The sequence below is a fragment of the Triticum aestivum genome, chromosome 7B (assembly GCF_018294505.1).
Source record: "Triticum aestivum cultivar Chinese Spring chromosome 7B, IWGSC CS RefSeq v2.1, whole genome shotgun sequence".
NCBI lineage: Eukaryota > Viridiplantae > Streptophyta > Magnoliopsida > Poales > Poaceae > Triticum > Triticum aestivum.
Window position 1 is genome coordinate 508,890,622 of NC_057813.1, and position 15,547 is coordinate 508,906,168.

General features: G+C 43.9%; 1 long non-coding RNA gene across 3 annotated transcripts; it reads left to right on the forward strand.

Moving 5' to 3' along the window:
- The first annotated feature begins 4,812 nt into the window (after positions 1-4,812).
- On the forward strand, positions 4,813-9,831 carry LOC123157478 (uncharacterized). 3 transcript variants are annotated; one of them, XR_006479001.1, is made up of 4 exons: positions 4,813-5,091; positions 5,392-8,489; positions 8,591-8,677; positions 8,789-9,831. It is a non-coding gene; the product is annotated as an uncharacterized lncRNA (long non-coding RNA). The 3 variants fall into 3 exon arrangements; XR_006479002.1 differs by having other exon boundaries at positions 5,392-5,488; positions 6,321-8,677; XR_006479000.1 differs by having other exon boundaries at positions 5,392-8,677.
- The last annotated feature ends 5,716 nt before the right edge of the window (positions 9,832-15,547 follow it).

Genomic DNA, 15,547 nt, shown 5'->3' on the forward strand with positions numbered 1-15,547 from the left:
CGCCGGTTATCACTATATACCGTCAGCTATTTTCTCAAATAACCGAGAGGCACATATCTACCGTCGGCCATGTCCTCTCATAGGTGAGAGTTTTGTTTTCACCTTTGCCTATTAAATTTCACCGTCGGGCATTAAATGTAATCCCCATGGGTGTGGCAAAAACCGTCGGGCATTACATGTAATCCCCGAGTGTGTACCAAAAACCGTCGGGCATTACAATTAACCGTTAGGCATTACATGTAATCCCCGTGGGTGTAGGGAAACCCGTCGGGCATTACATGTAATCCCCGTGGGTGTAGGAAAAACCGTCGGGCTTTACGATCAACCGTCGGGCATTAAGTTGGATAACCGAGGGGTGGATTTTCACCGTCGGGCATTCTACTATACCGTCGGGTATTAGTAGTAATACTCGTGAGTTGACACTAACCGTCGGCCATTGTAACTACCGTCGGCTATTACGTTAATACCCGACGGTCTGTCGGCTATTAGATTTCACCGTCGGAAATACGGCCAGGCAGGCTGCGCAGCACAGTCCGATCCGTCGGATCCTCCGAATGTAAATGCAACGCTGCTGCCTGGGGTTTCCGTGGATTGGCCGAGTATGTCGAGGTCGTAGCAGTTGGGCACGGTGTGAACGGTGTTGTCGAGAGTGTCGGGGAAGGGGTTTCCGACGAGGTTAACAACTACATAGCTGAAAGATCATGGATGTCGCCTAGAGGGGGGGTGAATAGGCGCTTTAAAATAAATACGGTTTAGGCTTTAAAATAAATATGGTTTAGGCTTGAACAAATTCGAAATAAAATTAGCATTTAATTTATCAAGCACAAAACCTAAAACAACTAGGCTCACCTATGTGCACCAACAACTTATGCTAAGCAAGATAACAACTAAGTGATAGCATGATATAAGACAAGAAACAATATGGCTATCACAAAGTAAAGTGCATAAGTAAAGGGCTCGGGTAAGAGATAACCGAGGAATGCGGAGACGGCGATGAATCCCGAAGTTTACACCCTTGCGGATGCCAATCTCCATTTGGAGCGGCGTGGAGGCACAATACTCCCAAAAAACCACTAAGACCACCAGGGGCGAATCTACGTAAGAGGTCGTGGGGGGCGAATGCCCCCACTTGATTTTTTGGCCCACTTATACCTGGCTCGGGGTATGTGGCTTTGCCCCCGCTCGGCCCAGGAGATTTGCCCCCACTGGCCTGGCCACTTCTTTATTATTCTGTTATATAGAGCCCATCTTCCCTCTGTGACAAATGCCGCAACGGATCAGCCCATGTACGAGAGAACACACGATGCGCACAAGGCTCTAATCTATTATCTACTACCATTATAAAAGGAAGAGAGGGGCAGATCCAAACAATCACACCCATTCATTATCAAGATCTAATGGCCCTTAATTCTCCAGTGTTTAACGCTACCAACTACGCATCTACTACCATTATAAAAGCAAGAGAGAGGCAGATCCAAACAATCCCACCCATCCATCATCAAAATCTAATGGCCTTTAATCATTCTGTGTTTAACGCTACCAACCACGCAACAAGCCACGATCGATCGCTAATCACCCCGCATTAACAAAACCGATCGCCCGCACGACCTCCACCTTCTCCTCCCGCACGACCTCCTCCTCCTCCCGCGTCGTTCGCCTCCCGCAGCCTCGCGCCGAGCCACGGGAAGCTGCGCCCTTCACCGCCGCCTCACGCCGCCGGAGCCACGGGAAGCCGCCGCAGGTCGCCGGGAGCCCGCCCCCGCCGCGCCGTTCGCCGCCTCCCCAGCCGCGGGAGCCCGCCCCCGCCGCGGGTTGCCGCCTCCCTAGCCACGGGAGCACGCCCCCCGCGGGCCGCCGCGGGTCGTCGCCTCCCCAGCCACCGGAGCCGCCCCGCTGCGCCCTTCGCCGCCTCCTGCAGCCGCCGTCGGTCGCCGCGCCCGTCGCCCCGGGAGCCGCCCCATCGGAGCCGCCGCCCGTCGTGCGCCGGGGGAGCCCCGCCGCAGGAACCCGGCACCCCCTCGCCTCTCCAGTGCCTGCCTCGCCTCCCTCACGCGAACCTGCTCTACGCGCCGCCCCTCATCCTCGGCGGCGAGAGGTACGCGGGAGCTGCCGCCGCCGCCGCTGCCAGGGGCGTGGACGCGTGTGGGCCTACTGTCGGCGTACGAGGTCGCGCCTGAGCCTGCGGCACGGTGGCGCGGGGCCCTCCGCCGCCAGTTCCCTGCTGGTTCGAGATCCCCCATTGCTCTCCTGCCTTCCGTCGTTGGTCTTCCTGCTACCAGCCCCGCCCTTCTCCGCCCTATCTCCAAGACAACGTTCTGCTCCATCCGTTGGTAAGTAGCGACCATGTCATCTCTTCCCCTTTCAATCCCTATAGTACTTTTCCCATGGTGTTTTTCGATGGTGATGAAACTCAGGCGCCCATGACCACCGTGTTTCTTTTCCTTTTATTCCTTGGCCGTAGTTTTCATGAATCGCAATGGTTTTCATTAGCTGTAAGCATGTAACTGATAGAGTAAGGCATGGCTGTTTGCTTTGATCAAATCCAACCCCATTATCAAATGAAATGCTAGGAGAAAATAAGTTGGTAGCACTTCTCTTTTTCCAAAAGAGCTGGCATGCTGGGCAGCAGTGCTCTTTTGGTTTTGCTTAGCTGCAGGATAAAATGATCACCCAGTTAGTCACGGGCTCATGGCTGGGTTAAATGTATTCAGAAGAAGAAGTCTCTGACCGCCACACACCTGTCGTCGACCAGCACATCAGGTAACCCACCCGCTGTCCACCATTGGATTCAGTTTCGCCTTCAAACTGCGTTTATGCATAAATTCAGAGTCACGGAATAAAAATGCTTCTTTGTTGTGATAATCTAAAATTTCCAAAGATTTATTCCAAGTGATTCTCCAGATTTGTCCCCTCGGAGTAGTCAATTCTTTGTTGTAGACAAGATGGTACTCCTCGGAGTAGAAGTTGATGTACTGTAGTCATCTTCAAGTGCTGGTAGAAGCTGATTTAGTCGATTCTTTGGAATAAATTGTAGCAAATTACAGTACGGCGCTGTTCAATACAAATTGGATTTGTTGTAAATTTTACAGGTTGACTAAGGTGCTGTTGAGATGACTACGCTGCTGTCAATTTAAATAAATCTGAATTGACTTTGGAGTAAAACAGGGTAGACTTCAACTTCAAACAATAGCAGTAAGACAATAATAGTGGCTTTTTAGGCTTTTTTTAGAGTGTGTTTCATGCTGGCCTACAATGATGAACTAGGGCTGGCTTATATTCTGTTTCTGAATTCGGTTGATGTGCAGATTTAACAAATTGCAGTAGGGCTGGACTTTTCATAGGTAGCAGCCTCAGTTTATCTCCAAGGGATTATTGTTCGCAGACACTATTGTAGCCATTTTGGGATATAGGGCTGGCCTTTTTCAACTGTAGGTTTTCACAAACAGTAGACATCTCAATACTTGCTTCTTGGAACAGCAACACACCAAGAATAAATTAACAGATCAACAAATGGTCCAGGAAACATAGCTGCTTGCTGGTATCTCCTGAATTTTGAACCAAAACAAGATCCAATTCATAAATGAACAAAAACATGGCGCTAGCTGGTATCTCCTGGTAACACACCAAATTATTCAAATAAAATACTGCATGTAATTCAAATAAATACTCCTGTACAGGAGCCACCATACAAACCTCTCTGTAATATGTTGTGAGTACAACTTGAGAGAGTTTCAAAGAAATAAAAGAAAACAACTAACACTTCAGAGAATATATTGTTGTTTATATAAACTAAAACCCATTTTGGGTGTGATAAACAGAGAAAATAATATAGAACTGTGGTCTAACAATTTTGTCGTGATTCTTCTAATTTGAATTTGAATGCATCAAGGTATTGTCAATTTCTGTGACATGATTTTGTTGTGAATTTCAGATTTTAGAAGAAGAGATTGGTGGTGTTAAAGGACATTTTGGACCAATCAATGAATTAGCATTTAATCCTGATGGGAGGAGGTTAGTTCATACTCTAAATTGTATTTCTATTTCTTTGTTTGTTTTTTGCCTCTGATCAAGATTAGCATTTAATCCTAAACATTTTAACAATCTCCGAGTCCAACTTTCAGGTCTTGAAAGTAGCATATACATCAAATGTTTGTGGACATCATGCATGGATGAAAATCTGGGAACAGTTAGTTTGTTGGCTATGTCTTGTCATAGCTGGGTGCTCGTGATTCAAAAGATTTAAAGGTGACCTCGTCAAAGCATTGTTTAGCAAAAAGAACACTGCAGGTAAAAACACAAGAAGGAAACATTGTGATGTTTGTCTGAATTTATTTTCTACACACCAGTTTTTTGTCTCAACGTCTGTAGAGGTTATGCTTGTGCTACTGAATTTAAAATTGAATAGAGCTATCATTTAGATGCGCTTTTGATAGCCTGCAGTTGGTTATTTGGTTGTCCCAAACTCAAGATCAATGCAATCACCTACTGTTAGTTCCATTACAGTTCTATTTCATAACAGAAAAAGAGCACACTGCTTTGTTTGTTAAAGATAAACACCTCCTTTAGTGTTCACAAGGGAATGGCCACAAAAATTGATGTGTTTGTCTTCTATCTCTAAATAAAAAAAAGGCTATATATGCAAATTGTACCAGTATTGATTTGTAATATTTTTTGGTACAATCAAACTATTTTTGTATGCATGTTATTCTCACATATACTTGTATATTAGTCGAGACGTGCATTTGCACGTGCACGCTTACTAGTTTTAAGCTAATCCATGGATCGCTAACCTGCCCCGCCTTAAAACAAAAACCGCTGCCCGCACGACCGCACGACCTCTCGCCCTATCCTCCTCGTCTCGCACCGTCGCCGCCCCGTCGTTCCTCCCGCAGCCTCGTGCCGCCCGCTGCGCCCTTCGCCGCCTCCCGCAGCCGTGCCCTTCGCCGCGGGAGCCGCTGCCGCAGGTCGCTGCGGGTCGCCCCGCGGGAGCCGCCGCGCCCTTAGCCCGCCGCCGAAGCCGCCCGACCGCCCAGCTTGGCGTCCGCCCCGCCGCCCGCCGTTCCTTTTCTGCTTCCCGACGGCCTAATGCAAGTAAGTTTCTTTTACACTTTCCACCAAAGGGATTGAGCAACTAGGTGATAACAGATGCGCAATATATCGGTCACTCCTATCCTATTACTATGCTTCTTACCAATGCCTAAACTCGTCATTTGTGTTTTCTCAAAAGATGAAGAGAAGATTATCTCTGTAAACTAGAACTTCTGGTAGGTCTTTTGCTTTATTAGTGGCTCTTTTCTCTGATGATGTTCACGTCGCCCAAGCCCCATTTACAGTGAGGTGAATTGATGCGATTATATCTTCATGCTAACAGTAACACCCTTTGTGTTTCAGACAATGACAATGATCAGCACATGTAAAGCCGCTTTTATCTATGGGGAACCCAGAGACTGTTGCTCCCCCACCAATGCTTGATTGTAGCCAATCATTTGTAAGTTCCTTTTACTCTCCAAATCCTGTAAGATCTTTTACAGTTCAAGGTGATTACATATCCCATTTATATCTCCGTGGTTCACTTATGAGTTCTTTAAATTCGTTTACGATTTGTTGGGTTTTGGAGATCTTATTCATTCTGCTATGGCTTGGTCTCATCGAGAAGATAATCTTTTTACCTCCTTACTGCTGAGTTCAATTACTGTTGCTTACCGTTGCGAAGCAACAGAACACACTAGAAGTGTTCTCTTAAAGGATAAAGAAATGCATAAACAGATCTTCCATTGTTTTCGCATTAAGGGCTTGAGCTTTATTGACCGCTTCAGAAATAATGGAAACAAATGGATAGGATTGACTGAAATCATATTTTGATCCTGCCAATGCACATGATAGTGGTCATATTTAATTATCGGCCACTCCTATCCTATTACTATGCTTCTTACGTTGTGTGCCTGTACGAATTTCCCAGAGAGCCGCCATGGGCACTCTGGTTGGCAACAGCTTCTTCACCTCTTCTCTGGTGAGGAAAACGTTGCATGATATTCAAAGAATATGCAACTTTCCTACATGATTCAGTTTCTATAATTTCCTATTGCTGTGGTTATGTAAAAAAAATGTCTAGACCAAGATTATTTATTCTAGAAAGGAAAAGGTAAAAGGAAGAAGAATAGTACCTCTTTCAGTTCATGGCGAACCAATGCCAGTGTTATGTGTTTGCTGATTTCTTAACCAAACCAATGATTTGGTACAACTTCTGTTGTTTCTTCTATATGATATCAGTTTTTCAAATCACAAAAGTATTTCCCTAGCTTTGTTTTTGATATATGCAGGCTGACGATTCTAAATTATTGAGCTTCTGCTACAAACTGAAGTAAATCCTCTATGTCTTCGCATTGTGGACTTGGGCACTGAACTTTCGAAAACAGTATGACCTCGACCCTTTAAATGTAATGATCGTTTAGTTCTGGTTGTAGCCGTTGATAATGCGTCTACATATTTTCTTTACTATGGGTTAATTGTTATAACCCATAGGTTACTAGGATTTGTGCTTTAAATGTTTTTCTTACCCTTTTGTGCAAATGAGGCACAAGATCGATCACATTTATGCAGAGTATCCCGGCCCCGAATTTTACTGGCAAGCAACACCAATTTGGATTATCCAGATAAGCCAACCATATGTTTGATTAGGAAACAGCGAACCAGTGTTGTATATTTCTTCTTTTCCCCTGATGACCATGTTCGTTCTTCTGGACAGTTGGACACGGCATATCTATTTGCCTTCTCCTAATGTACAAGCTATTTAAGATTTTATTCGTTTTCTACTGATGTTACTTCATATGAGATCAAGGTTATGACAATCTGCAATTTTTTCTGCTAGCATATATGTGTTCTGGATGCGTTGATTTAACCAAAGGAGTGTTATGTTATCTTCTGATACACTTATTCATTAATGAGATTTTGAAGGAAAGTTATGAACACATGTATATGTGGCATACCTTATTTTGAAGTATGGCCAGCAGCAGCTCAGAACAATAAGAATGACCATTTTTTAAAACTTTTGTACAGAGACATGCTTAGGTACATTGAAAAACAGATGTTGTAAATAATAGCTTTTCTGAAACTTAATTCACGTATAAGTTCGTTTGCAGTATTTTTGACTGCTACTGTTGGACTATCTTTTTTATACACGTGAATTTTCACGTGCAAGATTACAGTGGATATCATCCGAGAAAATAAGAACTCCTGAAACTGGCAGTGGGTGGCACTGCTAGCTACAGTGCCCCTACTCCTGGATCATCACTCAAGTGTACTTTTGTCTGCAACTAGAAAGAGAGTGTTGAAGGAAGTTTTGGGACCTCTTGATTGTGAACTTTCTTCAAAGATGCATGGCTGTTGTATCCTCTCTGACAATATAAAAGTTTTTGCCATGATATATCTTGTTGCGGTTTCATAAACTGAACAATCTTCAAAGTGCCCAGATGTCTTTTCATATTGAAACTGCACTTTCATTGAATATATTGCCATCAATTCCACAGATTTCTACTCACTTTGTTGTTCTGCACTTTGAATTGACAGTGTCCAAAAGGTATATTATTTTATTTTACACGCTCACCCTAGATGCCACCACACAATTACAGCTTACAATTACCGGTTCTTTTAGAATTAAATGGAAGTGCATACTGATTTCAGCTTCTAAGCAAATGTTTGACAGGTTCCCCTTCAATCTGAATCACATGAAATGGAGAGTTTACCGAGAGTCCGTGGAAGAAATCTACACGCCATCATGAGGAAAGAGGGATCTACAAAGAGTGTAAACTGTACTTCCTCCGTAAACAAATGTAAGAGCGTTTAGATCACTCAAGTAGTGTAAACACTCTTATATTTCTTTACGGAGGGAGTACCTATATTTTCTTCTTCAAGTAGATCTTTTATCTCTCTGATTTAAGGAAGCTGTCTATTCTATGCGTTGCACTAGGTGGCTATGTGCACATAAATCAGTCAAGGAGCAGGCTTCATTGAAGAGTGATCCAGAACTAACGTACATTTGTGAACATTGTGCAGTTCTTGCTGAATTCTGGACTTGAGGGTTCCCTCTATTCCAATTTTTTTAAAGTATTTGACAGTTATATCAGCGTCCAAATGAAAGTACTCCCTCCGTCCCATAATATAACATCTTATTACATTCATTTTGCTCACAAATTGGGTGTAATAAGATCTTATATTATGGGATGGAGGGAGTACAATCGATTCATATTCTGTGCATCTTTGTACTTACCGTTGCTGGATGAAAATTTGGACATACATAGATAGCTCCAGATGTAGCCTAAATGTTTTTTTACTCGCAGCTGCTACGCTACTGCTCGCCTACCCCCGCAGCTAGCCTACCCGCCGCTGCTCGCCTACGCGAGGTGTTCGACGGAAAATTCCCTTCAAGGACGGCATCACGTGGGCGACCATGGTGTCTGCATCCCGCCAGTTCGCGCCCTCCATATGCCTGGGTATGTTAGATGTGAGGCACTTGGCTTGGATCTTCCCCAGAGCAGCACTGTGTACGTACAACTACAAGCTAAGCAAGCTGCTGATTGATTTTACCACGTAGACGTTGGTCTGAACCTTCTGGCCGGCTACATAAGCAAGCACTCAGGCAGCTGGAAGGATTCCGGGCGCACAGCTTGCCGTGAACCTTGTACGTCTTGGCTTGTCCTACCTTGCTTGGTTGGATTGATTCACTATTTTTTTTTCAATTTGGATTTAAAGGCTAATGGAGTGTTTGCATCTGGTGCTGTCGATTTTGCAGAAATTGCTGCTCCAACAGGTAGCAAACCAATCATTTGATATTTGAGGGACAACAGTCAGCAGGCGCTTTGAGGAAGCATTGGTGCTGGCAAACAAAAGAATGCTTTAGGTATACCTATTTACACTTTTCAATTGGTTTGATGCCATCTGTATGTGATTCACTGACCAAGAATGGAAATATTCCTTGCTATTAGAAATTTCTATGGTGGTGCTTCTTTAGGTTCCACCTGATGAATGTTCCAGTGCCAATAATCGGTTATATATACTTTGTAATGGTGATTCCTAATTTGGTCTAACTTTCTAACTATTAGCTACAGTTTACTTCAGTGGTAATGCAGGTACGCAAAGGAAGAATTACTGGCTATGGATGATTACTATGAGCGTATGAAATTATTAATTGTGTAGGTTTCTTAAGCTAGATGGGTTGTTCTAGCTTGTGATGGTTAAATTTTTTACACAATAGCAGTACTAGATTAGTTGTTCTAGCTTCTTTAGGCTGTAACCATTTGAAGGTAATTTGAAGATCGATCCCACAGCTGAGTATATTCTGTTTTTTATTAACCCGCAACAGAGTGTGTATAGGAAAGTGTACTTTTGTGAATTGTTAGTGCTCGCTTTTCTTACTGTACTGTATCAGGCTGCTCATGTTCAAATTCTTCAGCGTTTTGTACACATGAAAGGTACTTTTGTAAATCAGTTTTTCAAATTGGCATCGATAAGATGCATGTATCCTTCTAAAAAATTAACACCAATGTTTCATTTTTTTTGTGAGATCATTCCTTTTCTTTTGGACAGCTTTTGGAGATTTTTAAGATAGCTTTTTCTGTGGGCAAGCTGGACCTGATACTCAAAGGACCTTAAGTTCTAACCAAAGATGACAATGTGGATGGTCACATTATAAAGTGTTTTTTTTTTCTCACACACATGTAAGTTTTGTCTCACTGTGTATTAAAAGAATGGTGAAAAGGTGAGAATCAGTATAAAGTGGGGACAGAGGATCATGCTTTCAAAGTTGGTCAGGTTTCACAATAATACTTGTGCATGTGTTTGTGTGTCATCATCTTTATAATGGGTGTGATGGATGTTGTAGGTTCATTGGTGACAACCAAGAGCATGCTCAAAAATGGCATCGTCTTGCTTCGTTTCTTCGCCTCAGCTTAAGTGCTTAATCTTGAGAAGATGAGAGATAATTGATAGAGTACTCCTGACAAGTGCATTTGTCAAATTCTAGCCAACAGATTGAAAGCATGTCTACCTATTTGTGAGTTTCAGTTCCATTCAATCTTCCTTTTCTTTTTGGATCCAAAGTAGAGGAGATCATGTGAGTGGTTGTTGATTGCCCAAACACTATTTCCTCTACAAGAGTGTAAATGTTGTCGATGCTTGTTTCCAACATGCAAGGACATGAGCACACTCATTTTGTGTATCTATCTAAATCTCATATGCTATGAAGGTTTTCAAGTGCAGAGACGAAGCACCTTTCTAATTTAAAGAAATGGTTGTTGATTTTAGTTAAACTAGATGAATCCCCACACGTTGTTGTGGGAATGTTTTTTGGTACATTTCGTGTAAACTATCCAAATCATCACTTCGTTTTGCGTAAATGGTGAAATCATGCACTTGAAATAATTAACTTGTTATTCCAGGAATATTTTGCAAAATATTGTACTTACCATCTTAGATGCAATCCTTGCACACTACACAAATCACGTTTTCATTCATCATTTGCACGAATAGCACATATTGCATTATTTTAGAACTACAGATGTTTAATCTGCTTCTCGCACGACTGCCGAAGCGAAGCCGCCGCCGCCCTGCCTGCGGCTCTAAGCGGCGCCTACAGGCCGCCGGCCGCCCCTCAGACTTTCAACCTCGATCTGCACGTACACACCAGCTGGCCCGGTCGGGTCGCCGTTTGGGTCGCCGTTCCTAAGGGAAAAAAGACACGGGCCACTCATCAAGCCCTAGGTTCAGTTCTGATCTTTCTCTTTCTAATTTTCATATTATTAGTCTATTCTAGTTACATGATTAAAAGGTACAAACTGGTAATTAGGGTGATTCAATCTAGCTTCATATAATAACTTTCGTATGAATATATTTAACCACTCATCAAACCCTAGATTCAGTTCTGGAGGTAATGTGCTCAAGATTATATTTTTATCTGCCATTATTTACATTCTTTCTATATTTAAAAATGTTTTTTTATCATGCAGCTTGAAGGCTAGAAATCAATGACATATACCAACAAAAAGGAACGACATTCATACTTCTCAAGTTATTCTGTGTTAACTGGTTAGTTTACCATTATTTCTGCACTGAACTTTTTTTAAGAATTTTTTGGCGCCGAACTTGTCATAAGTTATGTGTGTGATGATTATCTTACAAGAAAATATACGATTTTGCTTATTTCACAGATTTTTTTAAATGATCTACACATTAGTTCGTAAATAGTACATAAATCTGAAAAAAAACGTATACCTCTTTGCCCCCTCTCGCTTTTTGTCCTGGCTCCGCCCCTGAGGGCCACCGTAATCTCCTCACACCCTAGCACAATGCAAGATGCCATGATTTCACTAAGGGACCTTTAAGGGAAGTTACCGAACCCGTACACTTTTGGCAACCCTTGGGGACGGTAACCGAACTTGTACACTTTGGCAACTCTTGGGGCGGTCACCGAAACCCATCAAATTGCTCGGGGCGATCTCCACAACCTAATTGGAGACCCCGACGCTTGCCCGGAGCTTTACACCACAATGATTGAGCTCTGAACTCCACCAACCGTCTAGGGCGCCCAAGCACCCAAGAGGAACAAACACAAGGGTACCAAGCACCCAAGAGTAATAAGCTACTCAACTTGTAACTTCCACGTATCACCATGAAGAACTCAAACCGATGCACCAAATACAATGCCAAGGGCACACAGAGTGCCCAAATCCTTATCTCCCAAATCCCACCACAACAACAAATGCTATGGAGGAAAATGAGAGGAAGAACAAAGAAGAGAACTCAAAGAACAACAAGATTTAGATCCAAGGGTTTCCCCTCACATAGAGGAGAAAAAGTGGTTGGTGGAAATGTGGATCTAGATCTTCTCTCTCTTTTCCCTCAAGAACTAGCAAGAATCATTGGAGGGATTGAGAAATAGCAAGCTCAAAGAAGGTCAACAATGAAGGAAGAACACGAGCTCAAGAGATAAGGTCTAATGGGGAAGAAGAACCCCTTTTATAGGACCTCCCGAATCCAATCGTTACGTGCTCAGCCCGCACACAAGCGGTACTACCGCTCGGGCGGTAGATACAGGAAAATAAAGGAAACAACGAGGAACCTCGGGATGGTAGAGCAGCCGAAGCGGTACTACCGCCCATCCCACTGGTACTACCACGGGATAAGCAAAACACAAGAACTACGACGGTAGGGCTGGGCTGTAACGCCCGGATAATTAAGCTACAATAATCCCTCATTAATGGTGCCATGTCATCACATTACTGTTGCTAATCCTCACTTGATCCAAATCATAATTCAAATTCAAAATCAATTAAAGTCCAAAATTCAAATTTCTCAAACATGCAAAATAAAATGTTCAAAGTGTGGAAAATATTCCATAACTAATTATGGTGGTGACCCAACACACTTGTAACGTATTTAAATGCCCTTTTGTGAATATAATAGTGGCTAAAACAATTAAATAAATACCTTTTATAATTTCTAAAATATCAAACTATGTAATTATGTGTGAAACTTTTTGTGGTTGTGGGTTATTTTGTAGATCAATTTGTGGAGCCAGTTGTATATTTTAGTAAAACTATTTTGCCTACTAAAATAATAGAAACATAATATAATAAAAAGAAAAACCAAATAAAATAAATAAAAGACCCAACCTCCCCCCTCACCCTGGGCCACTTGGCCCATCTAGGCAAAAGGGGCGCAGCCCGCCCCCTCGTCCCCTTCCTCTGCTACAGGGAGCAGGGGGATCGTGGCGCCATCTCCCCCTCGCGATGGACGCCCCCTGGACACAAGTTGTCCAACCCCGCGTCCCCGGCGTCTACAAAACCGCCCCCTCTCCATCTCGCACGAACCCTAGCCCTCATTCTCTTCTCCCTCACGCCGTTTTTCTTCCTCCGCGCGACAAGCCGAAGCTCCGTCGCCATGGCCGTCGCCAACCTCGCACCCATCGTCATCCCCGCCACCTAGGACTGCACCAGGGGCTCCGACGACCTCGTCCACATCAACTGCAGGCGCCAGTTCGAGGTCATTGCCCCTTTGTGGATTGGATCAACCTTGTCTTCTTCCACGGGCGCCATCGACGATCTTCTTCGGTTCCCTCTGTTGTGCTGCTACTAAGCCACCACCGGCCCCCTGTGTGCCTCCCCGATGAGCTTCCGCTCCTCCTCCTCCTTCCCTTACTCCGGTTCCGCCCCTCTGGCTAGCTAGCCGCCATGGTCGAAGATCGATTCCACTGCGATGCTCATCGCCGTTGTTTAGGTCGATGTCGAGTTCGCCTGAGCCCTCGGTTGTGCTCATCGGCGTCGTAGTAGGCCGTAGCACCAGCCCGCGGTCCCTACCGAGCCTCACATCACCATAACCACCCGCGCCCGGTCTCCCTCTGCCCGTGCCCCACTCGCACCCCTGTCTCGCATAGCCGCGCGCTCGCGCGCCCGTGAGCCTCTTTGGTCGCGTGCCCCTGCACGTCTCGGTCCCGCTCGCCTCATGATACGTCTCCAACGTATCTATAATTTTGACTATTCTATGCTATTATATTATCCATCTTGGATGTTTTATATGCATTTATATGCTATTTTATATGATTTTTGGGACTAACCTATTAACCTAGAGCCCAATGCCAGTGCTAGTTTTTGTTTTTTCCTTTTTTTTTGAGTTTCGCAGAAAAGGAATATCAAACGGAGTCCAATTGACCTGAAAATTTACGGTGATTATTTATGGACCAGAAGAAGCCCACGGAGCATCAGAGATGGACCAAAGGAGTCACGAGGCCGCCACAAGGGCGGGGGGCTCGTGGACCCCACCTGACTTGTTCTCGACGCCAACACCTCTTATATATCCCCAAACTTCCGGAACAGAACCTAGATCGGGCGTTCCGCCGCCGCAAGCCTATGTAGCCACCAAAAACCAATCGAGACCCTGTTCCGGCACCCTGCCGGAGGGGGAATCCATCACCAGCGGCCATCTTCATCATCCCGACGCTCTCTGTGCCGAGGAGGGAGTAGTTCACCCTCGATGCCGAGGATATGTACCAGTAGCTATGTGTTTGATCTCTCTCTCTCTCTCTCTCTCTCTCTCTCTCTCTCTTGTTCTTGATTTGGCACGATCTTTATTTACCGCGAGCTTTGCTATTATAGTTGGATCTTATGATGTTTCTTCCCCTCTACCTTCTTATAATGGATTGAGTTTTCCCTTTGAAGTTATCTTATAGGTGCGGCTACGACTGCCTGTGCACAAGTAAGGGGTACAAAAGGGCCCAAACTAATGTACACCGACACATTTGATAACATATTTTGCCTTTATCTAATTATTGGTTGCTCATTGGTAGATGAAAGAAAGAAAGGTTGATGGGAAAGGAACGTCTTTTCTCCAACAATGGTGACATGATTGGTGTGTACAAAGACCCCTTCTTTTTTCTACAGTTATCTTTGTCAATGTGTTGAAATGCATGGTAGAGATCCCCTCTTTTATATGCCTAACATTTGGAATCTCTACTTAACTAGTTGCTTGTTGAAAGCGGCGCACCTCTTTTGAATCAATACCTTTGAATAAGCTCATCTAATATGATGAACAAAAGTGCTAGTATTATCATATTAAAGCTCATCTAGTGCAACTAGTTCCTTGGAATATGCTCACCTTGTTAAAGCCCTGCATGAGTATACAAGAGTGACTCCTGAAAGCCTTGTATGGTTTTGTTGACAACAGATTTTAGCACGGCCAAGAACTTAATTAAGATGGCCTCAAATGGAGAAGTGTTTAAAGTGAGAAAGCTTCGTATCCTCAAAAGAAGAAACTTTGATATTTGGGCTATAGCCATCCGGTCTCATTTCTAAGGCCGAAGTTGTGTTCGAAGTATTCAGATTTTGTATTCAGAACACTATTCGGCTGATTACGCCCCTAAGGTGGCCTCATATAAGAAAAGTTTCTACACGGATTGTCTTCGTCTCGTCGAAATGATCGATTTTGATATAAGAAACGTCTAAATCGGAGTTCTTATGCAAAAGTTAGAGCCAAAACAGTGTGCTGCATAAGTCTGCCCCGGAAGTTCCGGGCAAAACTTCCGGGGAGGTTCCGGGCTAAACCGAAAGTTTGCACGCGGTGCGCCCCGAAAACTGGAATTTTAACATTATTTGCAGATTTGCGGGGCCAATTTCGACATCAAGATGACCTCGGATGAAGAAGTGATCAACTAAGCAATTTTTCTCCATTGCAAGATCTACAACTTTGCTTTTGGGACCATCGCGATCCGAAGCCATATGTGACCTGCAGGAGCTGTGCAAGAGGGAAACTTGATGTAATTTTAGCCCAGAAGTTCCGGGCTAACCAGAAGTTCCGGCCCTCGTAGTCCGAGTTAGGTTATGTTTTGATGTTTTGGACGAGATTTGAGTCCTTTTCTTGTACGGAAAGTCTAGCCACCTCATATATATGTAAGAGGTGACGGCCGATTGAATAACACCACACAATCGACATATCAATATATCAATATTTTACCTTCTCTCTTGTTCTTCTTCTTTCTCGTTCTTCGCTTGTTCTTCTTCAT